At 43.6% G+C, this 26,705-nt stretch overlaps 1 protein-coding gene across 2 annotated transcripts in view; it reads left to right on the forward strand.

Annotated features, from left to right (window-relative positions):
- Positions 1–26,705, forward strand: part of Ranbp10 (RAN binding protein 10) — a 67,636-nt gene that overhangs the window by 21,462 nt on the left and 19,469 nt on the right. Inside the window, exon 1 of one of the 2 annotated variants that reach the window (XM_074055809.1) lies at positions 23,123–24,883. The exons of the other annotated variant lie outside the window; for it this stretch is intronic. The gene's annotated coding sequence lies outside the window, so the exon portion shown is untranslated. Of the gene's footprint in view, positions 1–23,122; positions 24,884–26,705 lie in introns of those variants that run through there. 2 annotated transcript variants of the gene reach the window in all.

Below are 26,705 nucleotides of genomic sequence, written 5' to 3' on the forward strand. Positions count from 1 at the left end.
AGAAGCTGGGGAGGACTTTGTTTGCACAGTGCTTATCTTCAGTTATTAGGTGGAGAATCCTGAAAAGTGGCTGTTTGGCTGGGATGGTGTGGGCTTCCATTCCAAAAATTAATTGATGAATGATTGTCACTCATGGAATTTGAACTGTTTGCAGTTAAAACCAAATGACCTTAGCTTGCTCCTATTGCAGGTACACCTCAGTAGTCCTTGTTCCCATTGGCCTTTGTCAACCAGCCTGGGACTGGACTCAGGCATGTACTGCCAAGTCTGGTTCCTTTGTTAGTTCACCATGTTAAAGATCAAAGTCTTTTTTTTTTTTTTTGGTGGCACTGGGGTTTGAACTTAGGGCCTTATGCTTGCTAGGCAGGTTCTCTACCACCAGCCCTGTTTTGTGTTGGGTATTTTCAAGATAGGGTCTTCTAAACTTTTTGCCTGGCTGGCTTTGAACCGTATCCTTCTGATCCCTGCCTCCTCAGTAGCTAGGATTATAGGCATGAGCCACAGGTGCCTGGCCAAGATCAAAGTCTTTAAGTGGCTTCCCACATGGAACATGGCTGAGATTTCTGAATACAAAGGAGATGCAGTTAAGATGTCTGAGGTAGGTGCTGGTGGCTCATACCTGTAATCCTATCTACTCAGGAGGCAGAGATCAGGAAGATTGTGGTTTGAAGCCAGCCCTGGGAAATAGTTTGTGAGACCCTATCTCAAAAAAACCCATCACAAAAAAGGGCTGGTGGAGTGGCTCAAGGTGTAGGCCCTGAGTTCAAGCCCCAGTACTGGAAAAAGAAAAAAAAAAAAGTCTGAATTTGTGGCCCTGGGTTGACAACAGCTTTAGATTAGTGGAATGCTCTGGAATCTGCAGATGGTCCTCTTTTACCAGCCAAGCTCCCTGTCAGCTGTTTTCTGCCCAGTGGTTCAGTCTTGGGCTGAGCACAATTGAGAAGACAGAGCTTTTCCTATGAACTGATAGGTTCCAGGTGATGCTCCTAAGTTCATTTATTCCTCGAGTGACAGAAGTGACATTATGTGAGCTGCCCTGACACTATCATGCAGGTAACATTCTTGTGATTTTTCCTGACCTTCTACTTTTTGTGCCTGTGACATAGAGAGGCAGCTGGCTTTCTCTAAAGAGGGAGAATAATACTTTTTTTTTTTATTTCTTTTTTTCATATGTGCATACAATGTTTGGGTCATTTCTCTCCCCTTCCCCCCGCCCCCTCCCTTTCCCTCTGCCCCCTCCCTCTCCCAGAATAATACTTTTGTATCTTTTTCAATTTAAGTGTAGTATCAGTCACAGATTTGTCAGTAATGGACTGATTTAACAGATACTGGCAATCTAAACTTGCTTAAGATTCAACTAATTGTCAGGAATCTTTTTTCTTTTTTTTTTGGTGGTACTGGAGTTTGAACTCAGGGCCTCCTGCTTACAAGGCACAGGGACTCTATTATTTGAGCCACTCCACCAACCCCCCTCTTTTTTGTTTTTGTTTTTGCTTTAATATGATTGAAAGCTGGTCTTTTGTTATTAATCAGAATGTGTGTGGTGGGTTTGACCATTTTATGTTGTGTATTGCCTGCTCTCTTATGAGATCTTTTTCTTGCTCTCTTTGTGCTATTTGAAATTTTGTACGGCTTTGGTAAGTGGAGAAAAGAGGAATTTTGTTGTTGTTATTGTTGTTTGTTTCTTTCTATCTATTTTGAAACAGGGTTTCACTGTGTAGCTCAGGCTGGCATCAATTCTGTATCCTCTTGTCTCAGCCTTTTTTTTTTTTTTTTTTGCAGTACTAGGATTTGAACTAGTAGCTTTCACCTTGAGCTACTCCATCAGCCCAATTTTTTGTGATAGGGTTTTTCGAGATAGTGTCTCACGAACTGTTTGTCCAGACTGGCTTTCAATTGTGATCCTTCTGATCTTGGCCTCCTGAGTAGCTAGGATTATAGGCATGAGCCACCGGCACCTGGCTCTGTCTCAGTCTTTGAGTGCTGCGATTATAGGTGGGTGCCATCATACCCAGTTTGCACTTGTCTTCATTTTCAATCTGTCTGCTAGTTTCTCCAAGTGTTTCTTCCTGCCATATCTGATCTCTCTCTGATAATTCTGTAAGGTAGAAATCGTCAGGTTGCATCCAGGTAGGGCTTCTTTCTGGGATTCTCAAGAAAGAGACCCTCTGGGTTTCTTAAGATACAGGGCTCAGTCTGAATGTCTGGGCAGATCTCAAGCAGCACAGATGTGAGGATGGAGTGCAGTTTGTTCTCTCAGTAGTGATGGTGGTTTTGTTACTGCTCAGCCCAGTGCTAGGTTTGGAAGATCAGAATTCTCTTTGGTGCTTTCCATTTTTCTGGGATTTTTTTTTTTTTTTTTTTGGTGATGAGCATACATTGTTTCAAACAGAAAGTGTCACTATTTGTCAACAGTTAGACTTGATGCTGCTTACAGGTATTTTGGTGGGGCGGTGGGATGGAAGATAAGAGTAGCTCAAGTCTTTCTGTCAACTGTTTCCAATTCCCAAGAGGCCCTTTGTTGAGATGAAGGCTACTTGGGTTGTTTGGATGTGTGATTGGTAGGAGGGGAGTGGTAATGGCCTTGGCTGGATCCAGATTTTGAGATTTTGATATTAACTAGTTTTTTGGCAGTACTGGGGTTTGAATTCAGGGTTTTGCTTGCAAGGCAAGTATTCTGCTACTCGCACCACAACTCCACCACTTTTTTGCTTTAGGTTACTTTTCATATAGGGTCTTGCTTTTGGCTTGGAGCTGCCCTTGAACCACTATTTTCCTATCTATAATTTCCCAGCATAGCTGGGATGATGAGCATGAACTACCATGTCTGGCTTATTTTGTTGAGATGGGTCTTGCTAATTGTTTGTGCAAGCTGGTCTCTAAGTGAGATCCTCCCAACCTACCTCCCCATTAGCTGGAATTGCAGGAATGCACCAGCACACCTTGCCCCTTTGAGATTAATTTAATTTAATTTTATATATTTTTGTGGTACTGGGGTTTGAACTTTTTTTGTGATGGGTGTTTTCAGGATAGGGTATTGTGAACTGTTCGCCCAGACTGGCTTTGAACTGTGATCCTCCTGATCTCTGCCTCCTGAGTAGCTAGGATTATAGGCGTGAGCGACCGGCGCCCAGTGTGATATAAATTTTAAATGAGATGTTTAAAGTTGCTGTATCTCCATGCTTACTGGCCATCTATTGGGACTTTAGTTGTCTGCAGGTAAGTGTTTCATTTGTTCACAAATGAGGGGCTTGTGATCATGCCCATATAGCTGGCACACTGTTGCTTTTTGTGTTTGGTCACAATTAATAGGTCCATGTGGAGCCATTTTGTATGCCTGTACTATGCTTGATCAACCTTTCCTTCTTATTGAGTGTTTGTATTTGTGTAGAACAGTTTCTTTTTTTTTGGTGCTGTGATCAAATACTCTCTCACTGAGTTATATCTTCAGCCAAGTATGTATTTTAACCAATACTTATAGACATCTTTGTGTAAAGTACTTGTTTTTGCTTCTGGCATTATTTATGGAGAGACATTAATGTTTTAATAGTTATGATGTCTGAGTTTGTAACCCTTATATTTGGTTAGACTAGATCATTTTTGGATGTACTAGCAGTGGGCCTGTTTTTTTTCATGACCCTACCAACCAGATTTTTAAGTATTCTAAAATGTCTTACTGGCATTTCAAATTGATAGTGCATTGCACAAAATCTGTGTATTAGTATGGAAAAACCTCAGCCTCACTGAAAATTTAAACCTTCCAAGCCAGAGGTGGCATATATCTGTTCTTTTTTTAAGTATTGCTTTATGTTACCTTCTTTTGCTTTTGCTTTCAATTTATTTGTTCATCTATTTATTTATTTTTAAAATTTTTATTTTATTCATATGTGCATACATTGTCATTTATTTAGTTTTGTGAGACAAGGTCTTGCAATATTGTCCAGGCTGGCCTTAAACGACATATTCTGGCCTCAACCTCCTAATTGCTGGAATTATAGGCATATGCCACCACACATGGGTTGCATTATGTTTTATTTAAATAAATAATTTCAGGGCTGGTGGAGTAGCTGAAGTGGTAGAGCACCTGCCTAGCAAGCATAAGGCTGTGAGTTCAAAACGCAGTGCCACCAAGCAAACAAACAAACAATACATACAATTTGTATGTATTAGAAAATTTTAATATTCTCTATACCAATGGTAAATGGGATCCTTTTTTTTTTTTTGCTATCCTGGCTATATTGCAACAATGTTTAGAAATTACTGTTTTTTTTGTGGGGTTACAGCTTTGTTGAATTCATTAGCATAAGTTGGTTTTCTTCTTTTCTCTTCTTTCCTCCCCTCCCCTCCCCTCCCCTCCCCTCCCCTGATCCCTCCCTTCCTCTGTCCCCTCCTCTCCCCCTCTACTTTGTAGTCCATGTTGGCCATGAAATTGCAGTCCTCCTGCCTCAGCCTCCTGAGTGCTGGGACTATAGACATGCACCATAGTGCCCAGCAGTGTTAATAGTTTCTAGCAAGGCTGTCTACATTTGCTTTGTGGTTCTTTTTTATCTCATCCTTTATTGAGGGTCAGAATCCTTTTTTGCCCTAAATTATTCTGCTAATTTCTATACTACTTCATATTGGACTAGGGTAGAACATTTCATGTATTTTGATATGGAAGTTCTTGTTATTTCTCCATTTTAAGGATAGTACTGGGGCTTGGTATGATACAGGTGTTTCAGTTATCCTTTAAATGAACACTTGCTACATGCTAGGTGTATATCAAATACATGGAAATTCAAAGATGAAGGCCCCTTAATAGATGCAGGTGTTTTTGATGAAGAAGAGTAGTAGAGGTGGTGAGTAAGGCTTCTCAGTGTTGTTTCAGCCTGATGTTGAGGGCTTTTCCAGGTGGTTCTGGATAATGGCGTAATAAGACTTGTGAGTGCATCCATAAGTTATCTGGTGGATTGGAGGCTCCTTAGGGATAGTCGGGATGAGCTAGCTGGGGGAAGAGTGTGGTGTTCCTGCCAATGGCCTGGACTTCTTTTTATAAGCTGTGGGTGGAAGTGCAGGATTGTTTGAAGCACAAGCAAAATGTGATCAGATTTGCTTATGAGCATCTGATTTGTGAACCAAGCAATCCTTTTACCTCAGTCTGGAATTGCAGGAGGTAGTAGATTATAGTTTTAAAAAGAAAAATAATACTTTTTTCTTGCCTTAAAATATTTAACTAGAAGTATTTTTCAGAAGTGGGTTGGGAGCTGAGGAATGTAGCTGAGTGGTAAGGCCCTAGGTTCAATCCCAGCATCGCAAAAAAAAAAAATAATCAGTAGACTGTTAAATTTATACTTCATGCATGTATATATAACTCATACTATAGCATCTGATTTGTTTGAGAAGGATCTTGCTAGGTCTTTGAGAGGGATTCCCTATCTCAATGGCTGTATATGTTGATTACTTTTTTTCAGGGGTTGTGGTGGTAGGGATCAAACCCAGGGTCCTATACTTGCAAGGCAAGCACTGTACCACTAACTATAACTCCAGCCCCATGTAGATAATTTTGTTTGCAAGTTTAGAAAAATTTTGAGTGAATCCATCAGGGCCAGACTATTTTAAAGACTATTAGCTTGTTGAAGTTACTCGTTTCTTATGGCTTCACTTTTAGCTTATTCTGCTTTGGCCATTTTGTTCTCTTAATTTATTATAAAATAGTTAGGGTAATATCATTAAAGCCTAAAACAACTTCATGGTCGATAGTTTACATTAATTGAATATACTTAATTTAAAAAACTTACTGTTATCAGTCTATTGTTTTCTTAATTTTTTGAGATACAATTTATATGGCATAAAATTCACCCCTTTTAAGAATACAATTTACTAATTTTTGTTTAGTCACAAAACTTGCAAGTATGTCCACTGTCTAATTCTGGCACATTTCATCACCAAAAGGGAAACTTCATACCCCTTAGCAGTCATTCCCAACTTTCTTTCTTCCTTCCTTCTTTCCCTCCTTCCCTCCTTCCCTTCTTCCCTCCTTCCCTCCTTTCCTCCTTCCTCCCTCCCTTCCTCCTTTCTCCCTCCCTTCCTCCTTTCTTCCCTCCCTCCCTTCCTCCTTTCTTCCCTCCCTCCCTTCCTCCTTTCTTCCCTCCCTCCCTTCCTTTCTTCCCTCCCTCCCTCCTTCCCTCCTTCCCTCCTTCCCTCCCTCCTTCCTTTTCTTCCTTTATTTTTTGTGGTAGTGGGGCTCGAACTCAGGGCCTTCACCTTGAGCCACTCCACCAGCCCTATTTTTGTGAAGGGTTTTTTCGAGATAGGGTGTCACAAAATATTTGCCTGGGCTGGCTTTGAATTGCAATCCTCCTGATCTCTGCCTCTTGAGTAGCTAGGATTACAGGCATGAGCACCCAGCTCCCGGCTCCAACTCTCCTTCTTGCCCCTAGAAATCACTAATAAACTTTGTCTCAGTGGATTTATCTATTCTGACAATTCATACCAGTGGAGTCAAATAATATGTGACTCTGGCTTCTTTGACTTAGCATATTTTCAAGGTTCATCCAAGTCTTAGTATGAATCAGAACTTGATTCCTTCTTATGGTCAAAAAATGTTTCATTGTATGGATATATCTGTCATATTTTGTTTATACATGTCTGTTGATGGATATTTCAGTTGCATCTATTTTTTAGCTATTAGAGATAACATTTATGTAGGAATTTTTATCTAAACATGTGTTTTAATTTCTCTTGATTATATGCCATGGGGTGGAATTTCTTGGTCATATGTTAATTCTATGTTTAATAATTGTTTGAACATTGCCAGACCCTTTTCTATAGTAGCCACACCATTTTACATCCCCACTAACACTTGGAGGTTCCAATGCTCTACATACTCTACATCTTCACCAACACTTATTAACCTCTCTCCCTCTCTCCCTCCCTCCTACTCTTCTTCCTGATATTGGGGATTGAACTCGGGGCCTTGTGTTTGCTAGGCATATGCTCTACCACTTGAGCCATGCTTCCAGCCCAAGTATCTTAGATATATGATTTACAGATTTTTTCTCTCATTCTTTAGGTTGTCTTTCCTTTTTTTTTTTTTGGTAGTACTGGAGCCTGAACGTAGGACCTCAGGCTTGCTAGGTAGGTGCTCTGCCACTTGAGCCATTTCACCAGCATCCTTCACCTTGAGCCACTCCAACAGCCCTTTTTTGTGATGGGTTTTTTTGAGATAGGATCTCTCAGAATTATTTGCCTGGGCTGGCTTTGAACCTTGATCCTCCTGATCTCTACCTCCTGAGTAGCTATGATTACAGGTGTGACCTACCAGCACCTGGTTTGTCTTTCACTTTCTTAATGTTGTTCTTTGAAGCACAGAACCTTTTAGTATTGTGCCACTGAATTATATACTTTAAAATAGTAAAGTTTTCCAGGCGTGGTGGTGCATGCCTGTAACCCCAGAATTCTGGAGGCTGAGGCAGGAGGACCATGAATTCAAAGCAAGCCTGTGATACCTATCGAGACCTTGTCTCAAAAAAAAAGGTAAATTTTTTTGGCGGTACTCAGGTCTCAAAAAACAGGTAAATTGGTGGTAATCGAGTATGAACTTGATTTTGTGCTTGCAAAGCAGGCACTCTGGTGCTTGAGCCACAAAAAAGTTGGAATTTTTTTTCTTTGAGATAAGGTCTTGCTAGGTGGCACTCCCAGAAAGTTTTTAATTTTAATGAGGCCCAGTTTATTTTTTTCTTTTGTTGCTCATGCTTTTGATATCATCATGCCTTAGAATCCTTTTTCATATCTAAGGTGATGAGTATTTTCTCCTGTGCTTTCTTCTAAGAGTTTCATAGTTTTAGCTCTTATATTTAGGTCTTTAATCCATTTTGAATTAGTTTCCATACATGGTATAAAATAAAGGTCCAGTTTTCTTTCTTTATATGTAACTATGTGTTTCTCCTAGCACCGTTTGTTTAAAAAACTCCTTTCCCCATTGAGTGATCATGGCATACTTGTCAAAAATTCTGAAATCAGAAAGTATGAGTCCTCCAACTTTGTTTTTTTCCAGTTGTTTTGACTATTTTGGGACCCTCAAAGTTCCATATGAATTTTATTTTATTTATTTTGGCAGTACTGGAGCTTGAACTCAGGACTGCATGCTTGCTGGCTTGCTAGGCTTGCTAGGCAGGCGTTCTATTACTTGAGCCACTCTACTAGCCCTGTTTTTGCACTGGGTATTTTTAAGATAGGGTCTCTTAAGCTGGCTTTGAACTGCAATCCTCCTGATATCTGCCACTTGTGTAGCTAGGATGAGAGGTGTGAGTCACTGGTGCCTAACTAATTGTTTTCTTAATTTGAATTTTGGATTATTCATTACAAATGTGCAAAATGCAATTGGTTTTTGTGTAATGATCATGTATTACAATTTTTTTAGATATTGCTGGATTTATTTTGCTAGTATGTTGTTGAGGTTTTTTGCTTCTACTTTTATTTTTGAGTTATTACTTTATTTTTCTTCATATTTGTTACCATATTTTAATTTTCTTGCTAATAAAAGTAGGTGCTTCTTATTACACATTTTTTTCTACATTACCTGTTTCTTAAATTTTCTTGGTGAGACTGGAACGCAATGCTTAGTGCTAACAAAGCAGGTGCTCTGCTACTACATAGTGAGACCCTCTCTCAAATAAAAAATAAGAAAAATTCAGCAAGTATAAGAACTAAAACATGAGGGGTGCGTGGAGTCCGCTGCTTGCTGGGGGAGTGAAATGCCCTGGGAGGCATCCTTCCTGGTGTCCTGGCAGCCAGCCTGGATGACTGGGTGGGGTTGAGTGACAGTCTGCTGTTTCAGCATTCATAAGTGATGGCAGACAACACTCTTTCATCCTGGAAGAGGCCACTAGAATGAAAAGAATCACCTTTGATCCTGGGCCAGGGAGGCCCTGGGATTAGCCATGTTGGGTGGCCTTTCCAGTGGTGCAGGGAAACTGGTCAGTGCAAGTCCTATCTTCTTGGAGGTCTGTCTTCTCTGGACCAGCTTTGGTTGGTAGTAGTAACATTTGCAGCCCTATGATGGCTCCTTGTGTTGCCAAGTTTCTAGAGAACTGTCACCCAGCAGTTCTTTTCTCCATGGGTAGCTTGGAGGGCTATTCTCTGGCACCATCATGGCATTGAGTAAGCAGAGAATATTTCTTCCCACCCAGGTAACTTTACTCTCATTGGAACTGCAGATGACTAAGAGTTCCTGGGTTCCAGACTCTCTCTATATTGCATGCTTTACAGAGAGCATCTCATTTCATCATAACCATGACAGCCCTAATAGTTCATTGTGTACTTAGTATGTGTCAGACACTGAGCTCAGCACAAGGTAAACTGACAGAGTGCCTGTCCCTAACATCCTTGTCAGGTTGGGGAGACATGTTCTCAGCTGATAACCTCACCTTGGGCCCTTTGCACTTTGGTCAGGGTGCATGAGAGTAGTGCTAGATGCAGGACTTCCTGAAGAAGTGCTAGGACCTGAAGGATGAGGAAGAGTCAGGTCAGAAGTGGTGGGGTGATGAGGGACAGGAAGGCAGGGTGGGGAGGGAGGGAAGAAAGTTCTAGTCAGAGTGAGGTACATTTGTGAAGGAAGTGGAAATGAACTAAGTGCTCAGGGTGTGCGTGTAGGCCAGTATGTTTGGTATGTGTGGCCAGCAGAGCCCGATGAGGACTGCCCCAGGTGTTTTTTTTTTGGGGGTGGGTACATCTGAGGGATTCAGACAGGGTTTGTCACAGCACAGGTTGGAAGGACAGCAACAGGTGCAAGGAGGTCAGTTAGGACCTGTCTCAGTGGCCCAGAAGAACATGGAGTAACTTGGACTAGGGGGATGGGGAGGAGAGAGGGTGGGCCTGACAAGGCCTTTAGGCCTTGGTAATTCAGCTGGGTTCAGTATCTTCAGAGTAATGGTTGATAGGACTGCAAGGCACTAATGGTGTGCCTCTAGACTGTTGTTGACAGTTTCTTTCAAGAAAGCTTTTAGGTAGGGATCTATCTAGCAAGTGTGAAGCCAAGAGTTCAAACCCCAGTGCCACCAAAAAAAAAAAAAAAAAAACCAAAAAATACAAAAAACTTTGTTGTCGCTGGGGTATGGTTGTTCATGCCTGTAATCTCAGATACTTGGGAGGATTGTGGTTTAAGGCCAGTCCGGGCCTCTCAAACTCCTATCTCAATCAATAAGCCAGGCATGGTGGTATATGCCTTTGATTTGAGCTACTTAGGAGACCATAGGTAGGAGGATCATAGTCTGAGGCCAGCCCTGGGCAAAATCACAAGACCCTACCTGAAAAATAACTAAAGCAAAAAAGGGCTGGAGGCATGGAAACCCTAGTACCTCCACTAAAAAAAGAATGCTTTCATTAATAAAATGGCCTGGCAGTGGCCATGTTGATGTTGACTGTCAGTGACATTAGGAACAAGAGGGGAGCATGAGTTGAGCAGCTCTTGTCTGAATTAATCCAAGAAAGCCAATTAATTTAGGAAGCCCAGCCTTGGTCTGCTTAGCTGCTGCTGCTGAAAACTACTTGGTCTTTGGCTGTTAATACTGCTTCTTCTGAGCCCTTGGATGAGAAGTTTGTGAGGGAGGAGGGGCCCAGGTGTGGAAAGAAGCCACTTTTCTTAGGGTCCTGATCTGATTAAGTGTTTGAAATCAACGTATACTGATGCCAGACTGGCCTGAGCTTCCTGCCCTTTATTCCTCTTCCCTGGGCTATTTGTTTCTCTGGTCCTTTGGGTCTAGTTCTGATTAGAATGTATAATAGCTGAGTAAAGTGGGTGTACAGATGTGTGTCAGAGGACTTGCATGTGGCCTGTGAATGTTTGGCTGGGCTTGGCCAGGCCCTGAAAGGGTAGCCAGGGGCCTCCTTACTCCACTGATTCTCCTTTGCATTTTTTTTGGTGGTACTGGGATTTGAACTTAGGGCTTCACACTTGCTAGGCTGGTGCTCTTCCACTTGAGCCATTCTGCCAGCCCTGTTTTGGTTTTTTTTTGAGATAGGATCTCTCGAACTATTTTCCCAGACCTAGCTTGGAACTGAAATACTCCTGATCTCTGCCTCCTGAGTAGTTAGGATTATAGGTGTGAATGACTGGCGCCCAGCTGGGACTAGGGTTTGAACTCAGGGCTTCATGTTTGCAAAGCAGTGCCCGACCACTGTGCCACACCTCCAGTCCATTTTGCTCTGGTTATTTTGGAGTTGGGAGTCTCACAAACTACTTGTCCAGGCTGGCCTCGAACCGTGATCCTTCTGATTTCAACCTTTCATGTAGCTAGAATTATAGGTGTGAGCCACCCTGCTCTACTTTATCTTTGTGCAGGTCACCCCTTCACACGCTTGAGTTCTTTGCAGAAGCTCCAACAGACAGTAAACCTACTTGCTCTGTTTGGAGGTTATTTTCCTGCAATGGCCATGTTCTCATGTGTTTTCTACCTCTGCTGATAGTCACTATCGCCCAGGCCCCCGTGTGGGCTCCTCAGAGTAATCGTCAACCCCTCTCCCTCCCTCATCCCATGGTTCTACCACTCCTTCTAATCTGTCTCCTTCTCCATTCCTACTGCCATTGCTTCTCCTTTGGACTGCTTCCTTGACCTCTTAATTTGTATCTCCACCTCAGGCCTATCCACTTCAATCTGAGTTCACTGTGCCCTTTGCCTGCTTTGGGCCCCTGACTCCTCTGCCCAGAAACATGATCTCCTGCTCAGTCTCATCTTCAACCACCTCTGCCCACTGAACATACTGCACACCATCATGGCTATGTGGGTCGCAAACATGCTGCTGACATTCTCCACTCTGCCCCGTGGCAGATGTCTCTCTTGCCCTGAGAGTGCCCTTCCTCCTGGACCTCTGGTGCAACCTTGCCTCAACCTTTCTGCCCTCACCTTATCTGTGTGAAGACATTTGCCATCTTGTTTTGTGTGACTATATTTACTGTGTCTTCACTGGGTTGTGAGCTACTTGGTATTTTGACTACATCTTTTTAATTACTATTCTCCCAGTGTGCATACAGTGTTTGGCATGATGCACTGGGCTTTGGGTTGAGACTATTCCTGCCTTTTGCTGTGTTTTGACTCCTTGGGCAAAGCTATGGTTCTGGTACTTGTCTTCAGGTCCTGTTGGCCTAAAGCCTATCTTCAGCTTGGAGAAGTCTTTGTTTGGAGCTCAGCCTCATCCCACTGCTCTAATCATTGTGGCACTGACTGTACATGGGGCTCTGTCACCAGTAGGAGGAGTGACCATTCTACTTTCTGCATTTGGGATTCTTTGTTTGTTTGTTTTCTTGTTCTGGGGATCGAACCTGAGGTCTTGTGCATGCCAGGTAAGCACTCTGCCACTGAGCTACATCCCAAGCCCCAGGACCACTTTGTATATGTCAGGGGTCAGTGTCATTGAATCAAAAACTGGCACACATTTGGTTATATAGGGAAACAGACCTTGAGGGCTGTTATTGGCTTGTGAATCAGTGTGGCTCAGTGACTGAGAACCTGGGCTCTGGAGTCACATTGTCTGCATTCATATCCTTTTACCTTTGTTACCTGGAGTGGTTACTTAATTGATTTGTGTTTCAATTTTCCCATCTGTAAAGTGGAAGTGTCAATACTGTATTGCTTATATCTTAGGGTGGTGGTTATGAAAATTAAATGAGTTCATTTTTCTAAAATGATTACAATAGTGCCTGACATAAAAAAGTGTGCCTAAGTATTAGTTATTGTTATTATTGGTAAAGGTTATTTTTTCCTGAAGAAGGAAGTACCTGTACATTTAGAGTTCTTTTCTGAATGTCTGCATATTAGAGGGGAGTTAGCTTTCATTGAAACTACATTTTCTCTCAACTGCCTGTGTTCTGTATTTGAGTAGATATGCATAGTAAGTGCAAGGAGGAGTAGGATTATGAAAGAAGATAGCAGAGTGGTCAGTCAAGATGGTGATGTTTCTAGTGCTTTTTTGTAGGTTGTACTGACATCTTTGCCTCTAGGGTTGTCAGAGGCAGAGGACAAGCATCCTGGGGTCTCACCAAGGAAGATGGTAGCAGGAGAGCCTCACCCATGAGTCTGTGCTGCTCAGGCTTTCTTGGGAGCATGCGGGCATGTCTTAGCTTGCACCATCAGAGGTTTCTGTTGGAAGATGTGGAAGTTTTGTTTACCTTTTGCAAGGTGTTCTTTGGCCTCCTTAAGTGTGAAACCAAGAAACAGGTGTGGCCCCAAAATAAGAATGTCAGAACCCTTGGCTAAATGACTCAAGCAGGGCAGGATGATATGCAGGCAGCTGAGTGTACCTGCAGCCCCACCCTTGCCTTGGTGAGCTGGCTGTGCACAGCATGGCAGGGCAGAGCAGGGCAAGGACTGGAATTCCTGGATTAGTGAGCCAAGGAGAGGAAGTCAGGTTGCTGATGCAGAGTGGGGTTTGGGCTTTTCCCAAGTTCAGGTGCTTTGAGGAAGTGGGGAAAAGATAAATCTTACTTCTGTTTCCTGTGCTTCAAGGCAGGGAAATTTGGGCTGTGTTTATAGGAGGCCCATCTGTACCAGAGGTGGGTAGTTGCCATTATCCTTATCTTTTCTGTGGCAAGGCAGCTGTTCTCATGGTGTGGTAAATATTACCTTGATTACCACAGCCCCTTAAAGGAGAAGGCAGGCCCATTTAGACATTTTTTTTCCTTGACAGAAAATGTTGGAAGAGGAATAGCTGGACGAACCATAGCTAGGGATTGGGGTACAGGACGTACCTCCTGAAGCAACTGGCCCTCAGGCCCTGGGGGAAGGGAGAGATTTGGGGGGAGGGAGGTGTCTGCTTTCCTTCCATAGGGGTTGAGATCAGGTGAGCATCTTTTGGCCCCTAGAGTCCACCTTACCAAGCTGGCTCTGAGTGGGCTGTTAGGAGTACAGGCTCAGCAGAAAGCTGCCTCTACTTAGTGGGCCACATTCTGCAAACAGCTGACATTTCACATCTGCACATTCCTTGGGAGAGAAACCACTGATGACAGAGACCAGGGCAGAGTACCATGTGTCTGTGCCAGGTTCATGAGAGAGGTGAATAAATAACGGGATGTTCAATATCCTCCCCTCCAGCCTCCTAAGGTGCAGTGCATATAGCGAAAGGTGTCTGGAATAAATAGCAATAGCAGGTGGCATTGTACAGTAGATGTCTTAATGATTACATGGATGTAGGGCTGGTAGTCTGGGAATACTGTTTGTCTGTACCTGCCAACAGAGACTACTCTGTTCCACTTTATATATTTGGGCTTCTGTTGCTCCTAGCTGATGAGCTCCACTAAGTTGACCATTAACCACAACTTCTCTTTGGAGCATATTCACCCTAGTATCTATAGTGCTTCATAAGGTTCTGTCACAGGGCTACTGTGGTCCTCTGTGAGGGAAGCCAAGCTTCTCTCCATCTGGGTGAATTGAACCATCAGGACCTCTGCACTTTTGGATGTTGCTCCTTCTGACCCCAGAAGAGCACCTGAGAATAAGCCTGGTACGATTGTGGGCATTTACAGGCCTCCCAACCCAGTGCCTAACTGAGACTGGTAGAGAAAAGAAGCCAACTAGTTGTTGCCCCGTGGTTCAGTCCTATAGGGTGCCTTGGGCCAGCTCTGCCTGGAAAAGGGGTCAGAAGGAAGATTCTCTGAAACCGTTGAGCAGCGCTGGACCAGGGCTGTGAAAAGAGAAGTTGGGGTTTGTAAACCAGGTGCTGCCTTTTTCATCCTATCTCTTCTCTGAAATATCTTTGGAAGATATTCTGGATAGGAGTGGAGGAGTAGATGCCCAGAGGCCTTGGAGCTCTGGCAACAGGTTATACAGGACAGTCCAGAACACAGGATAGTTTGACTGTTGGGCCCTAGAGTCAGGAAGCTAGCTGGTAAGAACTATTGGTGGCTTACGTGATGGTGAATGGTATCAGTGCTCAACATGCACTGTGGTCCCCATGAAGTTTGTTTTACGTGACCTCCCCCCCACACACACCCCTTTAGCTCCTCTTCTTCTCTGCCCTGGGCTAGCAGTGCCCTTGGCCTTATGGACACTGAGCCATATTTCTTTTGCAAGAGCTTCTGCCCTCACCCACAGGAGATATGTATTACCGTAGAATACCAGGGCCACTTGGCAGTCTTTTTAAGTGAGGCAACTCAGTCAGACCTGGAAATTCTTATTCTTATGTGTGGGGATTCCTTGTCTGTAATACCCTGTTCTTCCAAATACCTGCTCCCAGCTCTCTGTAAACAGAAATAAAAATTCGGATGTAAGACCATATTTTTCAATCTGAGCATAGTGTTATGCACCTGTAGTCTGGAGGCCAAGGCAGGAGGACACCTGAGCCCTGGAGTTCAAGGCCAGCTTGGGCAATATAGCAAGACCTCAATTCCATGTGGAGCCACCATGACAAGAAAACTGAGCCAAGAGTACCAGCTGCCTCTTCTGCCTGTGGCTGCCAGAAGCGTAGCCTTAGGTCTGCATTGGCCCAAGAGTCCAAAAACTCAAGATAGCAGCCCTGGGAGTACTGGGACAGGGGAGTGCTAGGATAGGGGTATTCTGTGCTATCCCATGGCTTTTGTGATTGAAAAATCTTTTCTGCTTTCCCATTATTCATTGTGCACTGTTCTAAGCAGTAGGCCTTTCAGGGATTTTGTGTGTGTGTGTGTGTGTGTGTGTGTGTGTGTGTGTGTGTGTGTGTGTGTCTATGGTTTGAACTTAAGGCTTCATGTTACAAAGCAGGCCCCCTACTGCCTAAGCCACACTTCCAGTCCATTTTGCTCTGGTTCGCAAGATGGGAGCTCATGAACTATTTGCCTAGGCTAGCCTTGAACTGCAATCCTCCCAATCTCAGCCTCCCTTTCAGGATTTTTAAGACTTGGTATTATGGAGAAAGCATATGGGTTTCTGAAGAGGGGTGGCTCACGCCCATGTGCATGAATGGCAATCCTTGTGGAGCTGCCCTATCATGATGTCCCCCATGGCACTTAGTCTCTCTCCACAGTAGCCCCAGGCTCTGGAAGCCCCTTGGCCAACTAGCCCAGCACCTTCACCTCCATAATAGGCCTTGAGGGTGACAATCTGAGAACCACTGGGCATGGCCCTTGAACTCTGTCAAGTGCTGCAAGGGCCAGGTGGCCTCCCCAAAAAACTGGGGATAAGCAAGAGTAGATTGTGTCTGGGGCTGTTGCTGCTAGACTATCCAAGCTATTCATTGGGAGAGGTCAGTAGTGACCAGCTCCACCTTCTCCCTCAGGGTAGAAGGTAACAGGGGGTGCAAAGCACCTGGTGTGACCACTGAGCTGGTATTCAAGGTGGGGAGGGAATAGAGCCTTGTTGGTAAGTATCTCCAGTGGGCTCATACTCCATGCACACTATCATTTAATCTTATCAGCACTGAAAGAAATTCAGCTGAGGGAATCTACCTGAACTGAGGTGTGAGGTGTGAAGATCACTTGAGCTCATGAGTTTGAGACCAGCCTGGGCAACATAGCAAGACTCCATCTCAAAAAGAAAAAAAAAAAAAAGAGAGGGAAAAAAAAAAGAAAGAAAGAAAAGGGGGGATGAATATGATCAAAGTACATTATATATATGTATGGAAATATCACAGTGAAACCTCTTTGTACAATTAATATACATTAATAAAAAAGAAAAACAAAACAAATTCAAGTCTGTCTAACCCCAAAGTCCAGTGATGACTGGATGGTATTTGTTGGAGAGATGTCTCTTTTGGTGGCCCATGCTCAGGCTAGCCTTGTGGGTGAGGCATTGGTCCTTTGTACTAGTCAGTCTTGGGCCCAAACCAGAACCTAGTGGGCAGCCATAGCTTCGGCCCTTTTTCAGGGTTTTGGGCTAATGTGCTGATGATGTGGTTTAGCAATAGAATCTTCTCTGTTCCTTACTACCCTGGCACTGGGGCCCTTGATGTAGCTGGGCCGGTGGGAGTGGCAGGAGTGGGCTTTTGGAACAATTGTGTTGGAGTCCCTTGCACCCCCACAGGGTGTCTCCACCTCTAGGGCACTGTAAACAGGGGAGGCATCTGGGAATGCCAAGATGATGAGCCTTTTCCTCCACCACCTTCACACTTGTGGTGGATCTTCCCATCCAAGTGATGATGCAGGGGAAGTGGGTGGTGCCAGAGCATTTGAATGGGGCACCTGCTGCCTCTTGATTTCTAACCTGAATGTAGTGTGCCTTCTCTTTGTGTCACTGGCATTCGATAGGTCCCTGGCGTGGCAGGGGATGGGCTTTTCTGCATGGGCACCAAGCTAGTTGCCCATTAATTTTCTTTGGGACTGACAGTCCTAATCTCTTTGTAGAGGGAAAAATGGTGAGTTGGGTGATGCTCTGTCAGTGTTGTCCCCATTGTGTAGCCCCAGCCATCCTTCTGAGCCAGAGCCAGCTGGATATGACTCCCTGACCCGGCGGTGGTGCCCGTTTATTCTCTTCTGGCTTTCATGTCCTGCTGCCCTCTGAGGCAGCTGTCTTTGGTCTTATACTGAGAGTGACAAGTCTTACTTCCAGGCACATTCCTAGCCTCACAGTAGACCCACCCAGAAAGGGGTAAGTGCTCATGCTGTTGCTTCACTGCAGAAGTGGGAAAGAGAGAGTCCTGCTCCAAAGCAGACACTAGTAAGGCTAATGGGGAGACTCACTGCTGCTAGATCCCTTAGTGGGAAGGGTGACTTAGAACCATAGGCTTCTCTTGAGCTGTTGGGGATATTTGCACCCCAGCTTCTGTTTCATAAGTGAGAAACCTCAGAGAAGTTAGACCCTGGTATGTTTGTAGCCTGGCAGCACACCTCTTTCCAGGGCCCAGAAGTAACTTCTCTGTTATTCTCTATAAGTGGGGAGCAAGACTGTTTTGCTTTTCCTTTTTTGGTAGGACTGGGGTTTGAACTCAAGGCTTCTTGCTTGCAAAGCAGGCACTCTACTACTTAGACCACCCCTCTAGTCCATTTTGCTGTGGTTATTTTGGACATGGAGTCTCACAAACTATCTGTGTGGGCTAGCCTTTAACTGCCATCCTCCCTATCTTAGCCTCCCAAATAGCTAGAATTGCAGGTATGAGCCACCAGTGTCCAGCTCCAGTTTTTCTTTTTTTATCTTAAAGCATTTTTTTTAATTTTGGGATTAAAAAATTTTTTTAATTTTTTTAATTTTTTTTAATTTTTTTAAAGTGTGAGGGTCTCACACTTGCTAGGCAGGCACTCTACCACTTGAGCCACTCCACCAGCTCTCTTTTCTTATCTTAAAAAGAGATGGTGGCTCACATCTGTAATATCAGCACTCAGCACTTGGGAGAATCAGGGGTTCAGTCCTTATTGGGACCTCAGCCCCTGTCCCTTCCCCCAGCCACTCCCCCCCTCAAAAAAAAAAAAAAAAGGAAAAATGACTACAACAAAGTACAGTCAAGCCCAGGGTTGCCCTGATGTGTAACAAGGTGATCTGACCCATTGACAACTAGTTTTGTAGCTGGGCATCCTGTAATCCTTGACCACATTTCTTTTCTTTTCTTTCTTTCTTTTTCTTTTTTTTTCCAGTACTAGTGTTTGAAAGTTGAGCCTACACCTTGAGCCACTCCACCTTGAGCCACTCCACCTTGAGCCATTCCACCAGCCCTTTTTTTGTGATGGGTTTTTTGAGATAGGTCTATAAACTATTTGCCCTGGCTGGCTTTGATCCACGATCCTCCTGATCTCTGCCTCCTGAATAGCTAGGATTAGAGGCCACAAGTGAGCCACCAGTATCTGGCTCCTTGACCACATTTCAAGAAACATTTCTCCAGCACCTGCATGAGCCAGTTGTTATGCAGTGTGGACAAAAAAACAACTTTGATGTGGTCCCTTTAGTCAAAGAGAAACCTACCTCTGACCAGCTTGGTCCCCAGACCCCAGGAATGTCAAACAGATGCCTGGTCTCAGGGACTAAAATGGTCTGGTTCTCTTTCTCCCCTCCTCTTGCCTCTGCTTTCTGCTTATTAGCTTTAAGCTTTTGAAACTTAAAGTCAAGCCAGGGTTGCCCTGATGTAGCTTTCTCTCTTTTTTTAAATTTAAATTTAATTACCATAAATTAATTATATTGAACAGGCTTTCTATATGAGTTTGGAATAATGGCAGAAAGGAGCTTTGAAACCTGTTCTCCTCCTAGCCATCTCAGGAAAGTTCAGGAAGTTCATTTTTAAAATTGGTCCAGCTTGGATCAATAGACCCTGAGGGTGGCAGTTACTGTGATTAGCAGTCCCCACTGGAGCTACAGGGTTTCAGGGAAGAGGGCTTTATTATTATTAATTTTTTTGGTGGAACTGGGGTTTAAACTCAGGGTTTCCAGCTCGCAAAGCAGGAGCTCTGCTACTTGAGCCATTTTGCTATAGTTATTTTGGAGATCAGGTCTCCTGAACTCTTTGCCTGTGATAACCTTGAGGGCTGGCCTCAAACCCCAATCCTCCAGATTTCAGCCTCCAAAGTAGCTAAGATTACAGGCATGAGCCACTAATACCCAACTATAGAAGGAGGCTATATTTAAAGAGATGATGAGTGCTATCACCTCAAAGATAGGGAAATGGGGTAGACAAATCCTAGCTCACTTTTGGTCTACCCTGCTTTGTTCTTGCAGTCTTGGGTGAGTGGGGGAGTTAATGTACCTAGTTCCTTTTAAAGGTACAGAACCCAGCCAGACATGAATAATGTCGTAAAGGCACAGGACTTTACTGGGGTCTGAATTCTTGTAGGAGTCTCCTGAGGTTTTTTCTGATGGAACCTAGTGGTTTTTTTTTTTTTTTTTTTTTTACTTAATACTTTTCTTTGGGGGTTTATTTATTCATTTATTCATATGTGCATACATTGTTTGGGCCATTTCTCCCCACCCCACCCCCTCCCTCTCTCCCCCAACCCCCCTCCAAGCAGAATCTGTTCTGCCCTCTTCTCCAATTTTGTTGAAGAGAAGACAAGCAATAAGAAAGATATAGCGTTTTTGCTAGTTTGAGATAAGGATAGGTATACAGAGAGATTCCTGCCTTTGCTTCCATGCATATGTGTATTACAACCCGAATTGATTCATCTCTACCAGACCTTTTCACTACTTTCCAGTCACCTTCCCATAGTGACCTCTGTCAGTTTAAGATTACTATATTAGCTCCTCTACAGTGGGCACATCAGACACTTCCAAGTTTTGGATTTCCTACCTTTCCCTATTCCTCCTGTATGTGTTCTTCCCTTAGTGTGTGACCCATGTCCAAAGGAACCCAGTTTTGAGGAACTCATGCTCTTCTTCTGTTAGAGTAGCTTCTTCTTCCCTTCCCTACATTAAAAGTAGCTTACTTGGGGTTGGGGTGTGGGTCAAGTAGTAAAGTTTTATTTATTTAAAGTGGTATTTGCCTAGCAAATCCAAAGCCCTGAGTTCAACTTCCAGCCACTAAATGGAGGAGGAAAAAAAAAAAAAGTAGCTTGCCAGAGGGAAGCAACTTGCAACTTGCTCCCCCTTACTAGGAAGGCAGGTGGCTCACTGAGCTTGAGTGCCATCTGGGAGGGGCAGTGCTTGGTCACAAACAGACTGTAGAGGCTTTTAAGGCACTCAGGGATCCACGGTCTCTTTCTGCTGGAGGCCATTGTGTCCTCTGTCCACCCTAGGCTGAGGCTGACATCAGACCTGCTACAAATAGAAACAATTCCTCAGGAACGGCAGTGATAGTACCAGCTTCACCCCACTGTTCAATTTCTTAAGGCCTAGAAAGAGCATTTATGGATCATCGGAGGACTAAATCTATTTAGGCAACTCTGTACCCTTTATCATCTTCTCCACTCTGTAGAGCTTCTAATGCACGTCTGTTCTGTCCTTTCTAGTACTTGGCCAGCCTACATTTTTCTTCTAAATGAAAAAACCAAAAGCCATTGTATCGGGACAACCCAGTAGGAAAATCCAACAGTGACTTCACTTGGAATTTTCTGTTCATACCACTATTCTCCATTGCACCCTTTCTGTATCTGAAACAGAGCCCTGGACTGCCTGGACATGCCATCATCTCACCTGCCTTGTATGTCTAAAAAGATGGCTCAGCCTTAACATTTCCAAAAGGCCTGATCTTTCTGTCTTCTCTGTGTTTTAGTAAATGGTGCCACCATGCACCTGCTTGCTCAGAATAAGACCCTGGGCACCACCCTTACCTGTTATGCCATCAGCACTCATACCTGCCAGTCCAGTTGCTCTGCTTCAGCCCCACTGGCTTTTCTGTTTCTCAGATGGGCTGAGCTTGTTCCCTTTACCCAGAGGTTCTTTCCTCTGATTCTCTCTCCAAGCAAACCTCTTTTCAGGGGTTATCCCCTCAGCAATGATTGACCTTGACTACCCATCCCACTCAGCCCCCATCTCCATCCCTATTTCTGGCCCTTTACCTGGCTTTGTTTTCTTATTTGTTTATTTACATGTTATCTGCCTTTACTCCTTTCACTCTCACCACCCCTACTTTGCAAACTCATAGGAATAGGCTTTTATTAATTATTTTGTGGCATGGGGATGGATGGCCCTTGTCCTTTTCAGAAGAGGGGAAGGTCAAAGGTGGCCAAAAACATACTGGAGAAGTATATAACATTTTGTTTTTAATTCCAAACTGCTTTCTTGTACACATATTCATATACTTATATACACATACTTATCTACTAGGTACATACCTTGTATACACACACAGGATCTTAATTGTGTTTGAAAAAAATATTGGCCATGAGATAATGGCTTCAATTGAAGATAGATTATAGCTCTGTGATTTTCTTAGGAAAGCTTTTAACTACATAGCACTTGTAGGAGCAGGAAATAGAGAGCTGAGGTGTTGCTCCTCAAAACTGATGATTGCAGATGCTCAGTAGCTTATTTTATGATCAAAGTACTGAATTAGTTTCCTATTGCTGCTGTAACAACAACAGTAATGTCTTGAAGTAAGTAAGTAAGCATTTTATAGCTCTGGAGAATAAAACTTCTAGAATCAGGCAGTGGGCAAGGCTGATTTTTTTTTTTTTCCGGTATTGAGGCTTGAACTCAGGACCCCATGCTTGCTAGGCAGTTGCTTTACCACTTGGGCCACTCCGCCAGGCCTTTTTTTTTTTAATTGGGTGTTTTCAAGATAGGGTCTCTAGAACTATTTGCCCAGGGCTGACTTTGAATCATTAACCTCCTGATCTCTGCCTCCTGAGTAGCTAAGATTACAGGTGTGAGCCACTGGTGCCTAGCTCAGGGCCGGGTTCTTTTTGGGGCTCAAGGAAAAAGTCTCTTTCCATGCCTTTTCTAGCTTCCAGAGGCTACCTGCCTTCCTTAACTCATAGCCCTTTCTTCCAGATTTAAAGCCAACAATGTAACAACTTCCTTTTTGTTGTTGTTGTTGGTGGTTTGTTTGTTTGTTTGTTTGTTTGTTTTGTGGGACTGGGGTTTGAACTCAGGGTCTGTGCTTTCAAAGCAGGCACTCTATGCTATAGCCACACCTCCAGTCCATTTTGGAGATGGGCTCTCATGAACTGTTTGCCCAGGCTGGGTTGAATCATGATCTAATCTCAGCCTCCCAAATAGTTAGGATTATAGGTGTAAGCCACTAGCACCCAGTTTGTTACTGTGTTTTTGTTTTGTTTTAAGACAGGATCTCACTATGTAGCTCAGGCTGGCCTTGAACTCTCAATTCTCTCTACTATGTCTCCCAAGTGCTAGGATTGTTCATTTTGTGAAGATCTTTATGATCATATTGGGCTCATTCAGATAATCCACAATAATCTCCCTATTTCAAGAGCTTTAATTTAATAACTTCTGGAAAATAATTTTTTACTATGAGGTAACATAGTCACAGGTTCTACAACTAGGCTGTGGACATCTTTTGGGGTACTTATTCAACCTAGAGGAGGTATTATGCATTTTCTTCTTTTGGGCAAATCTATATAAATTGATAAAAAACATTTGGGAACTGAAAAGACAAAAAAATATATCTCTTTGAAGTAGTGGTGAATACCGAATTGATTCTAAAATATATTGTTTTTTGTTGAGGTCTTTAGTTCTTTAAATTTAAAATCCATATTTATAGGCAGGAGTTAAAAATCTAAGAATTCTATGGTAGTTTTATGAAATAATTATATAGTCTTTTTTTTAAAAGTATCAAAAATATTTACATTCTCATTTTAGGTTTTTGGATATTGAGGCCTCTATTGTTCAGGTAATGTTTATTCATCTTCCCAATATGCTGGGACAAAAATATCTCCCAGATATCCTTGAGTCACTAAGTAGGAAGTGGTTCTTCCTGGTGATTTGACTAGCTTTGATCAATCAAATGGCCAAATTGTTAGGTTTAATCTGAGAAAATGAGAAAAGAAAAGGTTCTTATTTATATTTTGTACCTTCTGGACAGTAAACTTTGCACAAAGATCTGAACCGAATCATCCTCATGAGAGAAAGAGGTGGCCCGGCAGTGTTGGCACATGGACGCAGAAGTGTGTGCACACATCCATACCACTTTTCAGACTCCTGATGTGCTGGGCACTGGGAGGATTAGTGATGACCATTGGGAGGACTGAGGATCATGTGACTCCTGCCCTGAGGAGTTCATGGTCTTTGGTAGAAGGGGCAGGAACAGTGACTGGTGATCAGAAAGGCCCAGAAGGAACCAGGCAGTAGAACAGGGATATGAGCTGTGTGATAGGGAAGGACTAAAGAATGTTATGAAAACCTCAATAGCAGGCACTGGGATTGGATCATGATGCATTGTACATCACCAGTCCTCTTGGGGAGGACTCAAATGTCAGTGACTTTGCTGGACATTTGAGTAGTGTAGTTGGCTTTGTGGAAGGCTGTGCTGGTCAAGCAACACCATGGAGGGCCCTACCTGTCCCCTTGTTATGCCAAACAGGCATAGTTATGCTGTGCTTTTCTAATAGGTTGTCACACTGTGGTCACTTACTATGTTATATGCTCTGTCTAATGGGGAGGAAAGCTATGGCTGGTGTGGCCCATGGATGTGAATCCTGAGTCAGGGGAAGCTGACAGGTATGCCAGGAGCCACCAAGCACAGTCTGAACCAGATTTGGAAGAATGACTGTCATTTTGCTCCTCACTGCTGACTGCCTTTCATCTGTAGCTTTCCACAGGTGAGGGGAATGGTGCTGCTGTTAGGAGCCATAGGACTTCATGATTTTGATGATTGGAGAATGGGCATTGTGCCCAGAGGAGCTATTTACCTGAGGTCAGATGATCTGGATATGGGAACTCACCAGCCACAGAGTGCAGTACCTTGTCGTGTGTGTGTGTGTGTGTGTGTGTGTGTGTGTGTGTGTGTATGACTGTGTGTGTTACTGGGAATTGAACTCAGGGCCTGGTGCTTAATAGGCTAGCTCCGTACCACTTGAGCCACACCCCCACTCCAGGCCTTGGTCCTTTTAAAGCCAGTCCCAGTTTTTGTGCTAGTTTCCTCCTAATGGAGGAGGAAATGCAGGGAGGGAACAGCAGGCTTAGGTTTCATCCACATCTGTCATCGAAACCCATTCACCTTCGGTCTGCTCCCTCTGTGTGCTCTAGATTTGTTTAATCTGAAGGTTCCTGGCTAAAAACACATGAAAGTTCAGGGTACTCGAGACTTGGGATGTGTGCTGTGACCCTGAGGAGCTTCTTGCCCTTCAAGTCATTGGTCCAAACTTATGCAAATTTTGGACTTCAGGACCTGGTCTTCCCTGCCTTTCCAGTCATGACCTGGCTCCCTGTCAACCCTTGCCCCTGTCATCTATCCCTCCTCACTGCTGCAACGTCTGATTATAGTCCGCTCACGCCCTGTGCCCTTGCCTCTCCTACATGCCCACAAAGACTGACTGAGCCTTGCCCTTCTTTCTGAGCACCTTAGGTCCTCAAGTGCCCTGCTCCTGCCAGGGGAGTGTCTACTCATGCCACTCATGATGGAGGTATGTGTTTAAGCATGTTGTCTTGGGCATGCAGGCAGAAGCCAGGAAGCTGCCTAGCAGGCTGTCTTGGAGGTAGACCTTCTCAGGTCACCCAACCTGAGGGCTCCAGTTCTGCCTCTCAGCTAGGCAGACCTGCCCTCCTGTAGCTCCCACCCTCCTGTCCAACCCACCATGTTCATGCCTTTGCTTATAGGCCTCCCTTCCACATGAACCTTGTTCAGTTGTTTCCCTGTATAAAACAGCTTCAGAGATCTTGCTACTACTCCCATCATTTCTGTTCAGCATCTTATTGGAGGGCCTACTCTGGACAGCAAGGTAGGACAAAGAAATGAAAGGCATAGAGATTGCAAAGGAAGAATAAAACTATTACTATATAGTGTAACCATCTATTTAAAAAAAAAATCACAAAGAATCTTTTAAAAAGCTACCAGCTCTAATTAGTTAATTTAGCAAGATTGTGGAATACAAGGTGAATATGTATAGCCGAGTGTGGTGGTTTACACCTGAATCCTGACAGGAGGCACAGATCAGGAGGATCTTGGCCAGTCAGGGCAAAAAGTTCAAGAGACCCCCATCTCAACCAATAAAAGCTGGGCATGGTGACATGTATTTGTCTACTTGGGGAAGTGTAAACAGGAAGATCTATGAGGATCAAGGTCCAGGCCTACCTGGGCATAAACATGAGGCCTTGTCTCAAAAATAACAAAAACAAGCCAGGTTCATAAACCAGGTGCTGGTGGCTCACGCCTGTAATCCTAGCTATTCAGGAGGCAGAGATCAGGAGGATCCCTGGTTCAAAGCCAGCCCAGGCAAATAGTTTATGAGACCTTATCTCAAAAAAAAACCCTGGGCTGGTGGAGTGGCTCAAGGTGTAGGCCCTGAGTTCAAACCCCAATACCACAAAAACAAACAAAAAACCACCACCACAACAACAACAAAATAAAAGTGGTAGGGTGTCTGTGGTACACACCTATAGTCCTAGCTATTTGGAGACTGAGATCTAGAGGATTGTGGTTCGTGGCCAGCCCAGGCAAACAGTTGGAGAGACTCATCCATCTCCAAAATAGCCAGAGCAAAGTGGACTGGAGGTGTGGCTCAAGTGGTAGAGTGCCTGCTTTGGAAGTGTGAAGGCCTGAATTCAAACCCCAGTCCCACCAAGAAAAACAAAAACAAAAATAAACAAACACAAAAGAACAAAAAGAGCTAGGGATGTGGCTTAAGTGGTAGAGCACCTGCAAAAAGCCCTAAGGGTTTTGGTTTTTGTGTGTGTGTGTGTGGTGCTGACATTCCAAGGCCTCAAGCAATGCTAGACAAGTGCTCTACCAATGAGATAAAATCCCCAGCCAGGGAAATTTGAAGTATAAATGCATGCCATTTGTAATAGCATCAAAAATAGAATGCTTAGATATAAATTTGTTAAAACATTGCTGAGAGATTAAAGAAAACAAGATATTGATAAGTAAGTAATGAGTGAAGAGATGTGCCATGTTCACAGATTAGAATAACTAATATTATTAAGTTATCTGTTCTCTCCAAATTAGTCTATAGGTTCCACACAATACCAATCAAGATTTCAGCAGGCCTTTGAATGACAGTGTTAAGAAAATGAAAAACCAAGGACTAGAAGGAAATACTGACAAAATATATAAGAGAATTTATATCCAAAATATATCAAGAAACCCTTACAGCTCAATAAAAGGGAAAAAAGGACTGAAGGCATGGCAAATAGTTTGTGAGGCACTATCTTGAAAATATCCAATACAAAATAGGGTTTGCAGAGTAGCTGAAGTGGTATCACCTGCCTAACAAGTGTGAGGCCCTG

This window comes from Castor canadensis, chromosome 15 (assembly GCF_047511655.1).
Source record: "Castor canadensis chromosome 15, mCasCan1.hap1v2, whole genome shotgun sequence".
Lineage (NCBI taxonomy): Eukaryota > Metazoa > Chordata > Mammalia > Rodentia > Castoridae > Castor > Castor canadensis.